We start from the raw sequence: 22,654 nt of genomic DNA, 5'->3' as shown, positions 1-22,654 counted from the left end.
TCTCCGGACTCGCTTCAAGGTGGTAGTCGTTACTTTTAAAGCCCTACATGGCATCGGACCTGGGCACCTGAGAGACCGCCTCCTGCCAATTACCTCCCATAGACCAATCAGTCGCACAGACTAGGCCTCCTCCGGATCCCATCTGCCAGCCAATGTCGGCTGGCGACTCCACGGGGGAGAGCCTTCTCTGTTGCAGCTTCAGCCCTCTGGAATGAGCTCCCCGTGGAGATCCGGACCCTTACTACTCTCCCGGCCTTCCGCAAAGCCACTAAGATCTGGCTGCTCCGGCAGGCTGGGGGGCTGTTGAAATAGCCAGCCCCACTGTAACTATGAATGTTGTCTATTTTAAATTGTTGTTTGTCTATTTGTCTATTATCCCCTTCCTTTGTTTATTGTAAGCCGCCCGGAGTCCTTTGGGAGTGGGCAGCATATAAGACCAATAAAATACAAAAAAAAAATACAAATACACATAAAGAAGCTCCAGGGTGTGATCTCTCCTCCACAATTGCCATTGAGTCAGTTAAGACAAGGATGGACACAGTATCTTAGCTGTTCCTAGCACTTCATTCTTCTGGGCCTATAACTCTACTGTTGTTCCTGGGATCTGCTGGAGCTCCTTTATCAGTTTAGAAGTCACCGCCCAAAATACCCCTATCACTAGGACCACTTTCACCTTGATTTTCCAGATCTTCTCCAGTTCATCCTTTAGACCCTGGGACTTTTCCAGTGTCCTATCCTCCTTCTTCCCGATCTTGCTGTCATTTACAGATACTGATTAACAGAGTTGGAAGGGACCTTGTAGGTCATTGGATCCAACACACCACCCAAGCAGACCTTACACCATTTTTGACAGATGGAAGTCCATTCTCTTCTTGAAAGCTTCCACTGATGAAGCTCCCACAACTTCTAAAGGTAACTTCTGTTCCATTGGAGACTGCTTCATCTATCCCCACCTCTGTCTACTTCTCCATGAACTCTATGTCTGGTTCATTGGCCAGGACCTGCCTGTCTGATTTGATCTGGAAATCCCAGAGTATCTCAGCCCTATTATTCTCCACAACTTTGTGTGGAATATCACAACTGTGTTTTAGAAGGTTTAGCCCATACGCTGTGCTTATGTTCCTGTTCCAACTACTTGGTATACTGTCCCTGCCTGCATCTTATACCCTGTTACTTTATGTATTGGATTCTCTCTGAGGCTGGATGCAATATTGAGGTGTGATCCACCCAATATATAATAGGGATCCATATCCATTGAGTTGGAAACAACGCTTGGAATTCTATGGGCCAGATCTCTCCACACCTTCTGATCCTGCATTACATTTTGAGCTGTTTTATGCCACAGCTGCTGTCACTTTTTTTAGTGTCCAGCCATGGCATTTTTTGGTGGCCTGTTTTACTTTTACCACTAACTCTTCCAAATATAACTGTTTTCTCCAGTGAATTTCCCTACATGATATGACCAAAGTAAGTGAGACTCCATTTCATAATTTCCTTCCAGCATCATGGCTGGTGTTATAGCAATAGCAATAGCAGTAGACTTATATACCGCTTCATAGGCCTTTCAGGCCTCTCTAAGCGGTTTACAGAGAGTCAGCATATTGCCCCCAACAATCTGGGTCCTCATTTTACCCACCTCGGAAGGATGGAAGGCTGAGTCAACCCTGAGCCGGTGAGATTTGAACCGCTGACCTGCTGATCTAGCAGTAGCCTGCAGTGCTGCATTTAACCACTGCGCCACCTTGGCTCTTATGTGTTCCAGTGCTTGCTTGTTAGTCACAGTTACTGTCCAAAAGGTTGTTTAATGTGTTATTCTAATTAGTTAAGCATATCACATCACCATACTGAGACCTAAGTAGAAATGTTTTAATACTCTAAATTGTATCATTCCAAATCTGAAATGCAAATAAAAGGGATTTCAAACAGGAACTAAAATGATGTATCTTTGGACAAAATTGATTATAAATAAAAATAGCAATAGCACTTATGCTTATATGTCACATGACAGTTCTTTTGGAAGTTTACAGAGTCAGCTAATTGCCCCCAACAATCTGGGTCTTCATTTTACTGACCTCGGAATGAAGGAAGGCTGAATTGACCTTGGGAGGCTGAAGATAGAATCCCTGGGAATCAGCAAAATTAGCTGCAATTCTGCATTTTAACTACTGCACCATTAAATATTTCCATGATTTCCAATCATTGGAAGGACAAGCCACTCTCCTATTTCATTATTGTTAAGAAACCACATCAAATTAAAAAAGGGCCCAAGGGCAAAATAAAAGTTACAAGTTTGCATATGAATCAAAGATTCTAGTGCCCCATTATATTTTTTCTCTGGTTCAGATCTGGCTTGAATAGGATAATGTAGCATTTGGGAAAAAAGATGCAAGCCAAGAGACCAGCCCCAGAGGCCAAAATTGAGAAGATCTCCACAGCCACCATGGACTTCCCTTTGGTGCTCAGGTAGGTGGGGAAGAAGGTAATCCAAACACTGCAAAAGATAAGCATGCTAAAAATAATGAATTTGGCTTCGTTAAAGCTGTCAGGCAATTTCCTAGCCAGAAAGGCGACAGTGAAACTGACCAGGGCCAAAAAACCCAGGTAGGCGAGGACAGCATAAAACATTAAAGCTGACCCTTCATTACATTCCAAGATGGTCTCTCCTACTAAGGAGTGGAAATCTAAGTTGGGAAATGGGGGAGAGGTTGCTAACCAGGTGACACAAAGAACTGCTTGAATCAGGGGACAGGCTAAGACAATGGAGTTGGTCAGTGGTTTTCCTAAGAATTTCCTTGTCCTGTTCCCTGGCTTAGTGGCCATGAAGGCCAGAACCACCATGACAGTTTTTGCCAAAATAGAGGAAACTGCAAGGGAAAAGAGAATGGCAAAGGCAGTTTGTCGGAAGAGACAGTTGAGTGTCCGGGATTGCCCAATGAAGAGAAAGGAGCATAGGAAGCAGAACAGAAGGGAGACCAGGAGGATGTAGGTGAGATCTTGGTTGTTGGCCTTGACAATTGGTGTATCATGATGTTTAAGAAAAATTGCCAGAACTGCTAATGTTATCATGGCGAGAGAAAGTGTGAGAGAAGATAGAGCATATCCCAGAGGCTCTTGATAGGCAAGGAAGTGGATCTTCTTGGCAATGCAGTGGTCCTTGTCCACGTTGGGATATTGGTCTTCTGGGCAGGGATCACAGGAAGCTGCATCTGAAATCAAGAGTACTTTACAATATCATGGAATATAAAAAAGGAGAAATCATCCTTCAATATTGATTATCCTGGGGACAGGTTAGCCTGAGACAAGATTGCTTTCACTTCTTTTGCTCAAGTCTTCTGATTTGTATTTTGCATCGACTCATTTTATTTTTAGATTGAATCTTTCTTTGATCATTTTCATACCATTATTGCTTTTCTGGCCTTCAGGTGCCTTTGACAATTGCTTGACCATTTCCTCTCTGTGGCAACTCCTCAAATATTTGAAAATTTCTATCATTTCTCCCCGGTCCTTCTGTTCACTAGACTAGCCATGCCCAGTTCCTGTAACCATACTTCATTTGTTTTAGTCTCAAGTCCCCTAATCATCCTGGTTGCTCTTGTCTTCACTTTTTCAAGAGTCTCAACATCTCTTTTATAATTTGGTGAGCAAAACTGGATGCAGTATTCTAGTTGTGGTCTTACTATAAGGCTTTATAGAGTGGTATTAGTACCTTGATCTTAATTGTATCCCTCTGTTAATTGACCTTTCTGCCTGCTGCAGCACACTGTTGGCTCATTTTTTTTTCAAAATTTCTATATCTTTATTTTTTTTTTAGCAACAATCCAGCTTTCAAGGTACAATACACATTTAGAAGGCTGAGTTTTTCCACCTTCTGTTTAAGTACCAGCACGATCATGCATAGTACTAGAATCAGTTGTGCAGGAAATGTGTCCCCAAAATTTTATCCAACTAATATTTATTTTTTGTGGGTGCAAATTGTTTTATTTCATTTTCATTTTCATTTCATACAGTCACATATATACTGTGCATGATTGGGGCCATATAACATTGAGCAATAAACACAGCCTTCCTTGTATTCCCCAAAATACAAAACCAATATAACGCTTCAACCTTCCATACACCCTTTCTTTCTCCCCCCTCCAACTTTCCTTACTCCCCTCCAACATTCCCCTCTCCTACTTCCCCTCTCCCTCTAGCACTCCTTTCTCCCCCTCCCTTCCATCTCACCCTCCTTCCAATCCCCTCTCCCTCCCTCTCTACCCCTCCCTCTTCTTTCCCTCTGCTCCTCACTTCGGTGTATTTCTACTATCCATCGATATATTCAGCTTCTTATTTTTATACTAAAATTAAAGAAAAAGCAACAGTATACAAATGCTATCATGTTGTTTTAAAAACTGGCACAAACTATATTTCCCCCCTCCCCCCTCCATGACCCCACCTCCCTTCCCCCCTCCCAACTTCCCAGAGCCCATACAAGGTATAGCTTTTATCAAACACGGTCTTAAATGTATTACAACCAAGTAAGCTAGGAAAAAGAGAAAAAAAAGAAAAAAATACATTGAGCTCAGCTTCTTACCATTACACTAACTTAAGCAGTTTGCATTGTTAATTGATTAATTACCTGCAAGATTTCCCCAAAAGTTATTTACTGATTAAACTTATCCTGTACTCTTCCAGCTAGGGGCCTTATCTCTTTATCTAAATATCTATCTGTTTCCACACCCTTAATTTTGTCCCCTTTGTGCCTCCTTCCTCTATAACACAATTTAAATACATTTCAAATTTTCCTTTTGCTTTCCTCTCCCAACTCTTTTCATTTTTGCCCTTGTTTGTGTCTATATGTGCATATTTTTTGTTTTTATATATTCATCAATACTCCTCTCATATATGCTTTACTTACATCGTCTACAAATTCCCTAAATATACCCTTACTCATATTCCGAACAAAGTATTCAGATAGCAATTTTTGCATCATTAATATACTTTTCATATCAAAATAAACTCCCAGTCGACCTCCAAGACCTTCTGATATTCCTCTCATATATGCTTTATTTACATCTCCTACAAATTCCCTGGATATATCCTTATTCATATTCCAAACAAAGTTTTCAGATAGCAATTTTTACAATCATTAATATACTTTTCATATCAAAATAAACTCCCTTTCGACCTCCAAGACATTCTACCTGGACTACCCTTCCCTATTCCGTCCAAACTGAGTTATGATCCAAAAGAACCCTCGCCTCAATCTTTATCTTCTTCACCCTAGAAAATAAATCGTTAGTGATTTGTATAAAATTCAAAGTTATCCATCAAGACTTTTTAGATCTAATGCGATATAACTTCCAAAGGGGTCTGCTTCAGTTCGCTCAGCCTTAATGTCTTTTCTTCAGTATACAACTATGCCATTTTTCTTTTGCGTGGCAGAAGTCACAAAATATTAACCAAGTTTGGGATTGAGCAGATACTTTGGATCAGTTAGATTAATATGATTTTCTTACAAACAAATTATATCGTTCTTGAGCTGTTTGAAATAGCAAGATATTTTCTTTATCTTTTGTAAAGAGTTCGGACATATCTCCTTAATCAATGGCCGATGATTGTTGAGGTTGTTGCGGTCTCTCTTGTTTTCCCATTTGTCTGGTAGTCATACGGCTAGGTCCTTGTTCTCTGGTCCCTTGCCCTTCCAGAAGGGGAAAATGGTACTTTCTGTCTTGTAGTTGTGTAATTTGTTGTTTATCTTGTCCTTCTCGTTGTCTTTCTCCAGGTCCAGATGATTCAGGTGGCCCACCTTCAGGGTCTTATGATAGAAATCTCGGGCTTCCCATACAGAGTTGAGACGATGTTTTTGCTCCTCGAATGTAATTATAATACCAAATGGCACATCCCATCTGTACTGTATCTGACGGTTTCTGAGTTCTTTCACTAGAAAAGCGTAATCTCTCCTGGCTCTTAACATTTGGGGTGGTATCTCTTTGAAAACAATCAAGTCCTGTCCGCCAATTTGTAGCCTGGTATTATAAGACTCTTGTAGTATCGCGTTTCTAGACTCTCTTGTAGTAAATATATATAATTACGTCTCGAGGAAGATGACGCTGTTTTGCCGCCCAAGAGTTATGGCGATAATTTTTTTTGATCTGCCAGTCAAAATTGATTCCCGGTCTTCCCACCAGACGACTGAAGGCCTCTGAGAAAATCTGTTTCAAGTTCTCCTGTTCATTTTCACGCAGTCCCCTGACTCTTAATGCAAGCTCCATCTGCTTATAGTTCATCATAACAATTTGTTTTTCTGCATTTTCAGCTTTTTGTTGCATCACTTCAATTTTGGATGTCAAGTTTGTGTTGGCTTCCTCCAGAAGCTCTAGCTTATCTTCCATTCCAGCAACATACTCTGTCAAAAAAGTTACAAGTCCTACCATATCATCCTTTGTTTTAGCAATCTTGGCATCAAGCTTGTCACATAAGTCTGTGATAAGTTTCTTTATCTCCTCTCTAAATTCTCTAAGAGTCTCAAAAAGAAATTCTTTCGTTAACAAGTCTCCAGTAGGGGGCGTAGAGGGTGAAAGCTGCAACTTTGTGCCAAGTGCATGAGGTGTATTGGTAAAGGGACGTCTCCCCGACTTTGATTTTGGTGCCATTATTTCTTTTCTTCAAACAATTATTCAACAAATATTCAAACTTTGCTGGCCCGTTATGTAGCTTGCGAGGGAAGGAAGTATTAAGTCCCCCTTTTATTTGTTCTTAGAGGTTTTTCAAAAGATTTCCGAAAGGAGCATTATAACAAAGCAAAGCTAATATTTATTTTTGTAAGATGCATTCTATCATCATTTATAATGGGACCTGATATTCAAAAAAACAGTCAAAATCTCATATCTTTAAGTTTATCTTCAGCACTGATCCCATCAATCCAAGATCCCACTGGTTGAAAGGAGAATGGTTAATTTCTAGCATTACAACTTGATAGTTCTTCAGTGCACAACAGGGCTTCAATCATTTACCAGTTATTAAATGGTACCTTGGAAAAATATGTTGCAAAGTTGTGTACAGAAAGAGTATATTTGTCACTCATCCACTACCTGTATAATCCCAGTTGCCAACCTTTCTAAATCAGCCAAGACTGTTCTACAAATTTTAGGACAAAAATGCCAGTTAGCACACTCAGAATTAATCCATCTTAGCTTCAGACATTACTATATACCTCAGAAATCTTTAGTCAGCCATGGGCTGTATAGCAAATACCACTGTCTACCATTACGAAAAAAAAATTACACATCACTTCTGTTAGACTCAAGAGAGACAAGACAAGAAGTTTGAGAAAAGATTGGCTGAAAAAGACAAAACAAAACAAAACAAAAAAAATGAAGTACATAAAGTGCTCCTTTAATGGTAGTTTTGGAAGTACAGTCAATCTCAAATTGTGCAGTTCACAAGCATGGAAAAAAAAAGATAACAGACACAAGTTCCAAGTAATTAAGGAGTGAAGGAAAATTGAGCTTAACCGAGCACTAGACTAGACTTTCCCCCTGGTGGATTTCTCCTGGATGGTGCTGGGTTAGGATTCCTCCCAGCTGCTGGAACTTCTGGGCTAGGAAGAGGCGCAGCTGGTAGGGGCTTTTCTTTACTTGAGCCTGAAGCAGTTTCTTCTGTGTTTTCAGGAGCCTCACTTTCCACAAGCTTTGGAATTACATAGTCACCAGAGCTTGCATCAGAAGAACCTCTCCTTTCAGATCCAACTACTTTAGAATTATCCTCAACTTCGGTGGGCTTGGCTATTAACTTAGCCCAAGATGGCAGATTTTCTTCTGGAGTCCCAAAAATGGAAGATGCCATCTTGTTCCTTTTTCCTCCTTGCTGATCTTTTGGCAAATCAAACCCTATGTTGAAATTAGAACCACCACCTGGGAGCCAGAGAACCCTGGAGCTACTTCAGCCACTGGGGTCCATCCCCGTGTAAGTAGTGGGGGGTGGTCATGATGGGGAAGAAATTGGAGGAATTTGCCTGGGTGCGAAGCCAACGGAAGATGATATTTCCGCGCTCAGCTCCTGGCGGCTACAACTCTGTTGGCTCATATTTAGCTGGTTGTCTACTAAGGCTCCAATGTCGCTCTCATAGTTACTGCTATTAAGCTTGGTTTCACCCAGTTTGTATGCGTACTTTTGATTTTTTTTTCTTGCCTAAGTATAAGACTTCACTTTTCTCTATGTTAAATTTCATTTTGTTAGATAGGGCCCAGTGTTCAGATCTGTCAAGGTCCATCTTGGTTTAAGGGTTGGACTAGAAAGTCCTGTAGGGAACCCATGAATTGTGCTCTGGAATTACTCTGCTAATTGCTGAGGAGCAGAAAAGCTGTCGGAGGGGGAGGGATGAGGAGAGTTTAGATCCATGAACTTAGAGGTTCTGCTGAAAAGCATGAATTGTTTGAAGAATGTCAATCTACCAAACAATGATAATACATTTGACATTTGCTTTTTTGATCCTGGCAGGTCTACATTTAAAGTATGTTCTACCTGTCTGGTTAGAAATGGTTCCTTCTGGACAAGGGACACATTGGTAGCAACAGACCTGCTCACCCTCTGGAACTCTTCTCCTCTCTCCTGCATGGCACCTCTTCATGCCACACCTAGCAATAGGCACCTTCTAAAAGAGAAAAGACAAATACTGTTGGTGGCCCAAACATTGAATATGCTTCTTTTATTGATTTGTTCATTCCTGATTCCATTATCTGAATGTTTTCAAAAGAAATGGTTACTTAGGGCACATCACAAATCAAGAAAACCCATGGGGGGGGGGATTTAAGGCCAGTGCCATTCCAAACCACCCATGGATACTGGGGATTGGAACTGGGACTCGGCATGCAAAAGAAGACTTATGAATTGAGACATAGTTTTCCTAAAACAAACAATCTAAAACAATTTTTGATCTGTCACAAATCAGACTTCAAACATATTATATGTAAAACAAGTTTTTCATCAAATGGCTGCCCACAATTTTCTAGTAAGGAGGTTTTTTGTAATCCCCAGAAGGGAACGAGTCTTTAGCTGGATTTATTTCACCTTCTAGCTCACCTTTATTGCCCAGACAATTGCATCAGAGTTGATGATGAAATCTTGGTCTTGGGAAGCCCCAGGGTCTATATGTCCAACTTCCATGGGAACAAAAGATAGATTTGGGAAGAGAACCCAGTTGAGAAGATCATAACGAGCAGACCCCAGTCCATCTTCTGAGAAGTATATTTCATCTCCACCACTGTTGTTGAACTGGACAGTCCTCAAATAGGGAAGAAGCTGAAAGATAACAGACATTCATATAATGTAGTAATTTGTTGAAGACAACAAATGAGGCATCATGGTTTCTATCATTCTGGGGTAGCCATCATCTTAGGAGATGTGTATATATCTGAGAATCTAGAAGAGTTTCTTTGGTGGAGATCTGAATAATCAGAAGTAACACAAAAATTTTAATTGCTTTCCCAAAACTTCAAAAACTCCTCTTTCACAATGGGCATTTTTATTATGGCTTCTTCAACTGCAGTTCTATGAGAATGATACCTATATGCAAAGAATTCAATGTATTATTTCACATAAATAGGAGTGGAAACTTAGAACCAATTGACACCAGAGATAGTGGGTCCATCATCTGTCACTGAGATTAACCTTGCTTGGGATCACATATCCATCATCTGACAAAAATGAAAAAAATAACATAAAAATAAATAAACTATAAAAATAGTAATTAAAATAAAAACAAATACAGAGATTTAAAAGAAAAAAGAAAGAAAGAGGAGAGTCAATGGACTGCTATGTCTTTTTCTCCTGTCGGTTTCCATGTTTCTTTATTTCTATTTATTCTCACTATAATGAAATTTTTCCTTAATTCAAGGCTGGGTCTCTCTTTGATAATCTTCCATCTATTATTTCTTGTCCTGCCTTCAGATGCTCTGGAGATAAATTGAGCCCCTCTTCTCTGTGACAGCCCCTCAAAATTAGGAAAACTGCATTCAGTTCACCCCTAATCTTTCTCTTTGTTGGACTATTGTTCCAGTTCCCACAACCTCCAAAACTACAAAAGACAAAAACCCATGTGAATGAAACACTGATGGACACAGGGAATGGGGCATGAGAGAAAGGGCATTGAAGTAGAGAACTAAAAGAAGGATGAGGAATTTGGTGGAACAAGCAAGGTGACTCTGAAGCTACAACGATAGAGTAAGATGTAGTTGATCCTTTCAGCCTTAGAAGCCTTCCTGAGATACAGACCAGCTACAGCCATCAGGTCACAAGAAACTCTTTCTTCCCAAGAACTGTGTGATGAAGAAGCAACTCACTCAAATGGAAGATTACAAGGCTTCAGTATCAAGTATCAAGGCTGGAAGATGTTGGATAAAGGGGGATTAAGCCCTGGAAAATGAACCAAATCACCCAATCCTTAAAAGTGAAGGCTAGCAAGGAATGGTAGTTATGCTGCTTTCATGGCTAAAATGGTGGTAGTTAAAAGAATATAGAGTGAAAAGGCAACTTTTAACTTGTTTAGCACTAGTAATAGCACTTAGATTTATCTACCACTTCACAGTGCTATACGGCCCTCTCTAAGTGGTTTACAGAGCCAGCCTCTTTCCCCGAACAATCTGGGTCCCCATTTCACCCACCTCGGAAAGATGGAAGGCTGAGTCAATCTTGAGCCTGGTGAGATTTGATCTCCCAAATTGCAGGCAACTGGCAGTCAGCAGATGTCGCCTGCAGTCCTGCATTCTAACCACTACACCACACCGGTTTAGCTATTGTTATGGAATCCAAATGCAGGACTCAAAGCAAATAGTCAGGGCTTAGGGCTGTGTTTATTGTTAACATGACCATTGGAGGAATTCTCTCCAGAAATAATGGGAGGAACTCAGAGAACAGGACGAACTCGTATTTATGCATTTCAGAAATGAATTTTACACTACGTTAAGTCCTGTTGTGTGTGCTAAAGTTAACAGAGATTGTGTTCGTACAACTAGCTCTGCAGCGCAAGAAATGGCAAACTCAATACATGGGTCGACTCACACATGCCAAGCCATACAGTGTTGGGTTGACAATTTTTTCACTATGTGTTTTGGCGCGCTCCCACAAGCGCTCATGTGTATGAACAATGATTTTGTGCACACACAGAAATGTATGGGTGGGTGGGAAGAGCCTCCCACTGCCACTACTGGTTCTGCCAAATTGGGCTGAACTGGGAGCAACCCACCACTGAAGCCATAGAAACTAAGCCACAGTTAAAATGAACTGAGTTGAGTGTCTTTTTGGAAAGGAGGGCAAGATCGGAAAATGTGGAGGGACCTGGCGTATAGGATTGCAAAGAGTCGGACATGACTGAATGGATAAGAACATCACCATCATCATAATCACCACCCAGGCTACATCCAGAAGGAAACTGAGATGGTTCTGAAAATATGCCCACTAGGACAGTTGAAACATCTGGCAGAATCTTGTTCTATGTTCTCTGTTATTCTGGGATGATGATACCTCCCTGGAATGACCACTTTATGAAACTCAATCTCTGAAGACCTTTTTCAAAGGACTTCCCTAAATGGAACCTATCTCTTTTCAACAAAAACTATATGAAATTCACTTGATAATTGTTTTTTAAATTAGTTTCCATTTGGTTTCATGCCAATTATATGCAGTGATATGATGCCATGTGCATTTTATTTCCAGAAATGCATATGGGAAACTTCTTCTAGAAAGATCTATGGACTGGATTAAAAAAAAAAGTCACAGAAATTACCTGCCATGACTGGATATTTGAGATCCTCTTTCCAAGTCTTAGCATGGCTGGTTGCCCTCTGGACTCATACATTGCATGTAATGAATGTGCCAGTGCATAAATGGCATTGTAGATATTGTAACTTTCACCTGCCATGCTTGCTTCAAACACGTAAGCTGGCAGATTCTGCAAATTCTCCTTTCCTGTACAGGGTTTTTTCTCCTTCGGAGGGACCTTGCCTGGTTTGTGGATCTGGCAGTCAAAGACCCACTCCCACCATCGTGGGAGAAAGACATTCCTTTGTGGGCTCAAAGGGTCTAAAGACATGAGGACACAGCTGAATTCGGAGATATCCCTGGTGTGGTCTCTAAAATGCAAAGCCCCATGGAAGGGCTTTAGAGCTTTCAATAGATATTCAGATTTCATCACATTAAATTTCCAATTGGATGTAAGGATCCAGACATTCAGAAATGACTTTTTTGTCAATGTTTCATAAGCTAACACCAACAGTTGTACATTTCTGATGGTACTAGAGCCTCCAAATAGAATAATCACTTTGGCTTTAGACCAAGTGTTTAAAATATGGATTCCTTTCCAACGTGGACTATTAGCAAAATCAGAATTTATCATTTGAGTGAAGGCCAGGCAGATCTCCTTCTCCTTGAGCATTGGCATCACAGATGAGATGAAATGTTCTCCATTGTCATCATCAGGGGCCACCAACCCAACCCAGTTCCACTGGAAATACAGGAGCAGCTGGACTAATCCCACATACTGAGGAAATTCACTGGGATTAATTTGGAAGAAAGAAGGATAAACTCTTCTGTCTCCCTGAGTGAACTCAAAGCCAACACCAAGCTGGAGAAAGTGAGAAACCTCTTTAAAAGACAAAGTACATTTTAATGCTGACTTTAAGGGTCCCCATTGTATGTTTTATTGTCCCAATACTCAGGTTTATCCACTTTCAATGGCAGGCTTCATCTTCCTCCCTTCCTAGGAAGAGCCATCAATTACCTATTTTGCCTGGTTGTGATTGATCAGAAGTCAAGGGAACAAACCATCCACCTGATGCAGAGAATAAACTGAACTGAAAGGTACAGAAACATGATAAACTATGAAAGTCAGGAAGTGCTTCTTCTTTCCGAATTATATCAATATTATTAGTGGTTATGAAAAAATGCATCTTGACATATAAAATGTCAACACCTTCTTGGCTTCTGTTGTTTTTCTATTACATATTATATTCCCCTTACCTGTGGGACCTTGAAGAGGCTGAAGATGGAGGCCATCTGCCTTGAGGATTTGGCATTGTCACCTCCAATGACAGAGAGCAGGGTGTCCTGCCTGTCACATTTGTAATCTGGAACCATTCGGCCTCGTGTAGACAGAAGAGAGAGGCTGTGTGAGGAAATCTCCCTCGGAATCTGGGCATTCTCATAGACCTGGAAGCCAAGTGTGATGTTGGGGAGGAGATCCAGATCCTTGTTCACCTCCATGACAACAAACATCAAGGCCAGGATGTGCTGGTAGTATTGGGGTGTGAGTCTATGGAGAGAGAAATATTGGGGAACATTAAATTTTGTGTGATTTTGTGTGCTGGTGAAGTTGGCCTTGCCATTTTTGTGTCTCTTTGGAACCGGAGTTTCATTACTGGAGGCTTTCAAGAAGACATTGGATTTCCATTTGTCAGAAATGGTGTAAGGTCTCCTGCTTGGATGGGGGGTTGGTCAAGATGACCTCTAAGTTCCTTCCAAGTCTGTTCATCTGTAATCTCTTTGATTCAGCTTGGATGGATTTCTGAGGAATGAGAAAAGCCATATCTCATATCATTCTATCCCCCTCTGTTCTCCCTCCCTTCTTCACTTGGCTGAAGCCCTTCACAATGGGGGGAGAGGCACAGATTTACTAAGATTTACTAAGAGCCATGATTCATAAACTTTGCTGACTTTTAAACTGAGTGGGTTTTTTTTGTAGTACCCCACATGGGCAAAGATTGAACTTTTCTTTGAGGGTTTTTTTCCCCTGTAACTTTATGTTCAAAGTAATATTACAAGTCAACTTCTTCACCAGGGCAGTGAGTATCATAGGTGCTGTCCCTCCTAACCTTTAAGTTGTATCTCATTTTTCTCATGAAGAGTTCTGGCAAGTTAGGAAATTCTAGCCTATTTCTCAAACGTTCCTCTTTATTGAGACAAGGACAAAGATCTGAAGATCCCTAGAACAAGCATTTCTTGTCCTAACATTATTTTATTTGGACTAGATGACACCAACGAACCTGGTATCACAAAGGTTTGCAACATTATCAGTAACCATCCCACACCAACCATCTCCCCTGATGAAATCATTGAAATTTCCAGAGTTCAAGAACAATGATGGCTCGTTAGCCCCACAATTTTGTAGAGTCATTTGCAAGAATGAGTCCAGCAAATGCAAATTCATGTATACAATAAACTCAATTGCGAGTACCAACTGCAACCATAATAAACTTTACTCATGGCCTGACCTATCCATACTGCAACGAGCCCACTCCCGTGAACTCTGTGCAGAACTCAAAAGACGTCAACACCAAGGAGATACTGACTTATACATTGACTGCCACACTGATTGCATCAAAAGTAAGTCCCATAGCCCATCACCCAGCATCCAACTCCCATCATCCAAAACTAGGTACACATGCCCCTAACTTCCTCATTACCAACCACTACTGACCTTAAATGCAAGCTAATTAATACAAGAAGCATCATAAACAAAATGCCTGAATTTCTCCTCTTACTACATATGGCTACGCTCAACATTATATTTGTCTGAGAAACATGGTTGAAACCATCCCTCCCTGACTCCATTATCAAAGTAAGAGACTCCCATGTTTACCAATCTGATCGTGCAATCTGTAGAGGAGGTGGAGTTGCGATCTTCTATAAAAAGTCACAAAATCTTAAATAAATATTCAAGTTAAACATGAACACGCTCTGCTTGATGAAATGAATGAATGAATGAATGAACGAACGAACAAACAAACAAACAAACAAACAAACAAACAAACAAACAAACAAACAAATAAATACAAATTTCTGAAAGGAGGCCTTACATCCAGAAGGAAGAAAACAATCATCTACATTTTTCCCCTCCAGGTAAAACTTACACAATGCCAATATTAAGCCGCAATGGGTACCCATGAAAATCTGGTATTTTGGACTGCACAAAAGTTACCAGGGGCAAATTCCCTCCAATAATCAGATCTCCAGGTCTGTAAAATTCCCATTGATCTCGGACCTTTACATGTTTTGGCAATGCACATATGGTTTGTATCCCCTTAGCAGTAAGTGAAGGAAGGAGCCAGAAGAGCAGAAGCAGCGGCAGGAGAGGCAGCCCAGCCATTCTCCTCACAATCCCTCCTAGATCAGAAATCAAGGCTAGTGCAGAAACTGAATTGCAGGGAGCATCAGAAATCTCACCAGATTTACGTAGTTGAGCCTTCCTTGTCAGCTGGATGGCCCCAGGGCAAATTTATCTGATGTCTCTTTGCATTAAAGCATTTGTATTGTCTTGCTTTATTTGCTTCTATCTATCTTATTCTGAAATTAGACTACGTTCTGTATTCTATTGTAATTATAAGGTCACAAGAATAATCCATCAATAAACTACTATTATATCAATCATGTTTTCTGTCTTTGGGCTGTGACATGAAGGTCAGTTGAGTCTCAACAAACCCCAAAGCTGGCTTTTTGGAAGACAAGCTAAGGTCCCTCCCCACTGAAAAACCCAGAGCATGGTTTGTAAAGCAAGTTTTATCTTATAAGATTCTTGTGGGTTGAAATCCAGAGGGAATACATGAAGAATTATTGTTCTTCTGCTAATTATAAGGAAAACAAATTGTCCTACTTACTCAGCAACAGGTGTTGGTTCCACCTGAGATAGGAAAAACATGTTTGTGTCTCTTGTTGCTAATCCACAGAGCAGATGGACTTGAGAGTCAAGGCGAAGTTGAGGTTTTGATTGACATGAAAGTGAGCACCTGCACACAAGATGGAGTTTGGCCTGTGCCATAGTATGTTCAGACAGAATGGGTTCTAATGGGGCATGGTAACAGTCAGCTGGACCCTAGTAAGAGTGAGCAATCACACCAATGTTTAAGAACTGGTTTAGTTACACCCACAAGACAAGGGATGGAATGGATTAATTGACTAATGAAATTTTTATGGCAATCCATGTCGTGCAAAATGATTCTCAGCAGCATACAACAGTCCAGTAAAAACTGCAAATAAAGAGGACAATTATTGCTTAAAACCTTTATACAACATTTATTAAAAGGAGTTAGAATTATCGGGGTTCCCAAGTCTTCTAGCATGAACAGATATGAGGGAACTTCAGAAACTTTGAGTAGAGATGAGGCCAACCAATGCAGCTCAGCAACCAAAGGTATAATGAGATCTACCAGAAATATAATTGTTCTTATTCATGCATTTTGCACCAGCTGAAGTTTCTGGATGGCCCATAAGGGAATGCATTGCAATAGCCCAACCAGGAGGTGACTATGGCATCCTTTGTCCTAGAATGGGTGAAACTGGCACATAAACAAAGTTGTGAAAAGGCCCTTCTAGCTATAACTGCCACTTGGTGCTCAAGCAGGAGTTGTGAGTCCAGAACAACCCCACATTTCTTGCAGGGTCTGTTTGGGGCTAATGCTACCCCACCCAGCACCATCGAGTATGCAGTCCTAGAACTAGTGATCCCCCAAATCCAACGCCATTCATGTCTTCCAAACATCATTGCTTTCTCCAGGGAATTTCCCTGAATGACATGGCCAAAGTAAGTGAGACTCAATTTCATGATTTCCTTCCAGCATCATGGCTGGTGTTATGTGGTCCAGTTCTTGATTGTTAGCCACAATTACTGTCCAAAAGGTTGTCCAATTAGTTAAGCGTATCACATCACAATACTGAGACCTAAGGAGAAATGTTTTAATACTCTAAATTGTATTGTACCAAATCCGAAATGGAGATTGAAGGAATTTCAAACAGGAACTAAAATGATGCGTCTTTGGACAGAAATGATAAAATGATCATCTAAACAAATAATTCCCTCAACACTGTCAAACTATTCACTAAGGCTGTGTTAATATTACTATTAGTCTTCTCATCATTCCTATCACCCATTCCCTCCCACTTACGACTGTATGACTGTAACTTTGTTGCTTGTCTCCTTATGATTTATATTGATATAGATTATTTCATGATTGCTTATTTGTACCCTATGATTATCATTAAGTGTTGTACCTTATGATTCTTGATGTATGTATCTGTCTTTTTATGTACATTGAGAGCATATGCACCAATCACGACCAATAAAGAATTCTATTCTATTCTATTCTATTCTATTCTATTCTATTCTATTCTATTCTATTCTATTCTATTCTATTCTATTCTATTCTACTCTACTCTACTCTACTCTACTCTATGCAAATATAATAGCAGTATTGGAAGGGACCTTGGAGATCTTCTAGTCCAACCCCCTGCCTAGGCAGGAAACCAGAAATCAGATTGAAATGGTAATTTTCAGAAAAAGAAAGCAAATTCAGTATAATATTCTGTTGGAAAGAGGTTGGGGGGAGGGAAGATAAGTAAACTAAACCACTTGTCCATGAGATTCATGTAGGAAAGACCTTCCTAAAAGTTCTTTCAAAGATTGTCTGAGTTTTATAAAGTGGTCATTCCAGAGTGGAGATATGAACCACAGAGCAACAGAGAACATAGAGCAAGATGACCATTCTGACAGATGCTTTAATGGTCCTAGTGGGCATATTTGGAGAACCACCTCAGGTGGTTTCCTAAGGTTGTTTCTATGGATTAGCATGCTGTGTGACCCACCTCGTGTATTTCATTTGCAATGTTTTTCTAGTTGTGTGAAAGCAACCTCTGTCAACTTTAGCACACAGAACATGACTCAACCTACTCCAAAATTTATCATATTTTTTTTTATTTCTGCATCAAAGAATAAAGAATGGGTCTCTCTGGCCAGTGAAGTCATAAATCAGGGCAGGCACTGTGAGGAAAATAAATCCATAGAGGAGTGGGAGAGTGTTAGCAAAACAGAAACAGAGAAGGAATGTTTCATAATTGGCATATCAAAAGGCAACCTTCAAGTGTCTTAGCAATATTTATACGAAAATGTAAGTCATGTGTTTCCTTTATTCAGGCAATTCTCTCCCCCCCCCCCCCAGGAATACTAACAGTAGAGGTTTAGGAAAGTAACTTGGCTTTTGGTCATTGTAAATATTTATGCTTACCTACTTTATTACTTATGCCTATATATGAAATAGCCTGAAAATCATAGAGTGGAGTAGAGTACAACCAAAGAGAACAGAACAGAATAGAAATAAAAATATCATTTTCTTCTGCTATCTGAAATGCATAAATATGTGTTCATCTTTTTCTCTGCAGGAGTTCCTGCATTATTTCGGGAGAGAATTCCTCCAGTGCATATGTTAATCGTAAATATAGCCCAGCCTAAGATGATGAAAAGTCCTACCAATGGGGAGGCCTCAGGGGAGAAAAATGCCAAAGACAACCCAATGGTGAGTGCACCCATCTGCCCCTTCGCCTTCCAAGCCAAGCTCCAAGTACCTGAAACAGGGGTGGAAGGGGAAGTTGAAGGTCGTGGACACCAGCTGCACTCGATGCTTAATCAGCATGTCGATTGTAAAGCAACTATGCATACATACAAGACCTCTAGCCTGGTGTGATGGTGGAACAATACACCTGGTGTTACGTGGACTATCAGCAAGACAACTAGTCAGACTTGCTGCCCTTCGCTGAAGTGGCATGCAACAATGCGGTCCACAACAGCACTGGATTAATTCCTTTCCAGATTACCAGTGGCATGGAATTTCTTCCAATGCCTGAGCTACCTAGAGAACCTCCCTCCTCCATGTCTCTGAATGAATGGATGGACACACTAAAGAAAGGATGGGAAAATACAAAAAAAGTTCTAGCAGATGCGGCAGAAACCTACAAGAAACAAGCTGATAAATACCGCTCACTCCAACTCCCCTTTCATGTGTGGGACAAAGTTTTTATATCTACCAAATACATAAGATTAAGAATGCCTAGCAAGAAATTTGGCCCAAAATTTCTAGGTCCATTCCCAATAGTGAAGATAATTAACCCAGTTACAGTTCAACTCAGTCTACCCAGAATTCTAGGGAAGATTTACCCAGGATTTCATTGTAGCTTGTTGAAACCAGTAATTGGGTCCAGCATAAGATCATTCACACAAGCTCCCCCTCCTCCTGTAGGGGTAGAAGGAGAAACACATTATGAGGTGAAAAAATCTTAGACTCCAGGCTGTATAGGGTCACTTACAGTATTTAGTGCATTGGAAGGGGTACCATTTGTCCGTAGCCACTTGGGTGAAAAGCTGGGACCTAAAAGCAGATAAGTTAGTAAAACAATTCCATGATAAGTTTCCCGATAAGCCAAAGGGTCTCCTGGGGGGGGGGGAAGAGGTGGTTAATTTTGTTATGTTAACTTTTATGTTATTCTCTTTTCAGGAAACGTTTTTCTTCTGAGGAGAGGCCGCCTGTCAGGCCTGCAGCCGGTTCCTTTTAGGATCTTTGGCCTGCCACACTCTCTCTTATTTTACTATGCTGTTTCATTAGTGGGGAATTGGGAGGGGGAATAGTAAGTTGTTGTCAAAATAAAAAAAAATCCTTTCTAGAAAGCCAAGGTCATTCTTTGTCTCCGCATCTCTGAGCCTGACCAGAACTGGAGGGGTGGAAATGCCAGCGAGGCAGTGGAAGATTGGACCATGTGATGGACTTGTGATGTGGGGGCAAGATCATGAACTTTCAACTGGGTGGGAACCCCGGGAAGCTTTCAGATTCAGGTTTCCCGCAGAAGTACCAACATGTCTCTCTTAATAAATTGGAACTCTGAGGAAAGCTCTGCCTTGGACTCTGATTTAATTTTGTATGATATTTGGAATGCTGACATTCATTTTGAAACTGTAAGTTTCCTTTCACATCTTGTAGTTTACTTATCAATTTCTTTTCTTTTTCTTTTTTCAATTTGTAGGCTAAACATCTTCCTGATTTATTTGCATTTTCAAAAAAAGTTTTGTTTTTCTCTTATGATTTGTTGCGCCAATTCTTCCTTTTCTATTAAGTTCAGTTTGTGTTTTATTATTTCCATTCACTAGTAATTCTTACTTCATCTCAGTGGATTTCCAAAGATTAACCCTCCCTTAGCATAAAGAGGTTTGTGTCCAGTCCAAACATGTTTACTTAGCATGCTCTGAATAACATGGCTGGGTCTCTTCAGAGTTGGACCTGAGATGAACACTTATCTTGAAGACTTAAAACCTTGCTTGAGCCCTCTGAAGTCATGAGAGCATCACACTCCCTACATCATCCTTTCTTGATTTGCTCTAGGAAGAGGGTCTCTCTCTGTGGCCAATGATTTGGCTTTTAATGTTGCTATGGTCCTTGCCTGCAGCCGTCCAGATGGTCCTGAGGCCAAACTGCTTCTGGAGGAGACCTTTCCAAGCACAGAAAGACTATTACAGACCTGGAGATCTCATTATCGGTGGAAACCTGCCTCTCTCAATTTCTGTAGTCCCATTTTTTACTTTAGATGAGCGTCCTGGTGATTGGGATGTCTATTATCTGTAAGTCTTTCCTTGATTGTCTTTTTATTCAGGGCAACATGGAAAGGGCAGACTTGAAGATGGGGCAGATTTAAATCCCACCTAGCCGCACACTGTTTCTCCTTGATGATTCAATCTCCTTCTAATCTCCTTCTCAAGCCCTCTGACTCTTCAGTGGAGAAGAATAGCTTGTCATACAAGGGAGTCAACCTTTTCTCCATATTTCTGTAGGTAAAGTGCACGTTGCAGAGAAGCCAATTTGGACTGAACTTAGGGAGAAATAATGCCAGGATCCTCTATCTTATAGTTGGACTAAATTCATCTTCCCATCTCATTAGTCTGATGATCTGTAACACCATGCTTCATGCTTTCATTATATCAAATATAGAGAAAGTCTGTCTTTTGTCCCACCATGTCTCGCTTACCATAAATCTCCTTTAAATCCTGGGCAAGCCAAGAGAGTTTCTTGGAGAATCCCCAACAGAAAGAGTTCCCCATTCTGAGGCATTAAAAGGGCTTTTTCTAAGTGGATGTCACCCAGATATATCAGCTTAATCGTTACTACCCAGAAAAAAATAATCTGGTCAGGCATTCAATTTAATTCTAATTTAATTTAATTTCAATCTCCTGTTAATCCTGGGCCCTTCTAGGTCAGCCAAGTGAGCTTCTTTGAGAATCCCCAACTGAAAGAGTTCCACATTCTGAGACACTAAAAGTGCTTTCCAGATTTATTGGGTAAATCATTGCGGGTCAGCAAAAGTCAATCTGGTCAGACTTTAATTTATTGGATTTATGAAGCCACCAAATTGAAAAGGACTCTGATAACATGATGGGTGAAGGGTGGGAATAAGTCCCTGAGAATGCAACTTGTCAGCCTGTAAAGATTTCCAAGACTGGATATAATAAAGTGTGTAGCTTTAGCAAGATGATCAGCCTCGTTTCCTTAACTGGAGTGAGAAATACATTTTGGAAAAGTCAATACTGACTTAAACTGAGTTCATGCTGTAAATGATAATTTCTGCACCCGCTCATAGAAAGGTGCTTCAGACTGAGGGAGAGACAACTGATTGACAGCAACCCTGTTTTCTGACAGCAGTAAAATAAATTGTATTGATCTGTTTTATGATTAACTCCTAGAATCCTGATAATGCTTTCTTAACCAAAATCTCCCTCCTGCTCCTGTCTAATTTTTGTCCTCCAACACATCCTCCAACAAAGACCTATTCCCAAGAACTACCAACATGTCCTGGCCTTGGCATTTGCCATTCAGGAGGTCAACACAGACCCACGGCTTCTCCCCAACATCACCCTGGGCTTCCGCATCTACCAAGAGAACCAGTATGCAAGCATGACTGAAGAGGTCAGCCTGTCTCTCCTCTCCAGCTGGGGGAATTTGTTTCCTAACTATAAGTGTGACACACAGGAGAGCCTTCTCTCTGTCCTTGGGGGTCTCAACTCTAGAACCTCATACCAGATGGCAACCGTGTTTAGCTGTTTCAAGACTTCTCAGGTACCTGGACACGTAACATGATGAAAGGGGGAATGCAAATGTAATGCTGTATATTCTGCCCTGTGTAGTTACTTCCAACAACCTGCAGAGCCAATTCTGTGACCTGTAGAAAACATCTCATGAAAGAGGAAGGTTGTGGGGACGAGGTCTAGAATAGGATAACCTGCTTGTCTAGATAGTTAGTAACAAAAATACAGATACTATTTTCCTTGCTTAGCTTCTTCCTTTTTCTCCATCTCCAACCTCCCTTCAGCTAGGGTATTGCTTCTCTGACCCTGTTCTGAGGGATAAGACTCAGTTCCCCACCTTCTACCAGATCGATCCCCAGTATCACCTGCAGAATGCAGCCATTGTCCGACTCCTTCTGTATTTCCAGTGGAACTGGATTGGGATTGTTGTTCAGAAATCAGAGAGCAGTGACCATTTCATCCAGATTTTTGATGCCACCCTGTCTCAGTATGATATTTGCATACAATTTGTGGAACAGATCTTGCCCGTAATCTCAATATTGAATATATTGCACAGGGCTCAAATATATATGCTTCAGACCATTTTGAACAGTGATGCTCATGTTGTGATTATTTCTGGGGACTCCAATGCTCTGCAAAGCGTTATAGTATCCCTCTATACTTATGAAGAAGAGAACCAGGCTTCTTCTGGGAAGGTCTGGATCCTGACCACCCAATGGGAATTTTCAGCTATTGGCTATCACTACGATTGGGTGAAATTAAAGTCCCTCCATGGTGCTTTGTCTTTCA

The 22,654-nt window shown here is 40.7% G+C and overlaps 2 pseudogenes; both read right to left on the bottom strand.

The window, feature by feature from the left end:
• Positions 1-2,301: 2,301 nt before the first annotated feature.
• Positions 2,302-14,149, bottom strand: LOC148049893 (vomeronasal type-2 receptor 26-like; annotated as a pseudogene).
• LOC148049894 (jupiter microtubule associated homolog 1 pseudogene) lies at positions 7,357-7,955 on the bottom strand (annotated as a pseudogene).
• Positions 14,150-22,654: the final 8,505 nt, after the last annotated feature.

This window comes from Thamnophis sirtalis, unplaced genomic scaffold, assembly GCF_051295495.1.
Source record: "Thamnophis sirtalis isolate CommonGarterSnake01/CBP01778 unplaced genomic scaffold, rThaSir2_p1.2 scaffold_1, whole genome shotgun sequence".
NCBI lineage: Eukaryota > Metazoa > Chordata > Lepidosauria > Squamata > Natricidae > Thamnophis > Thamnophis sirtalis.
Note: the sequence above shows the minus strand (reverse complement) of the source record. Positions and strands in the feature narration are given on the sequence as shown.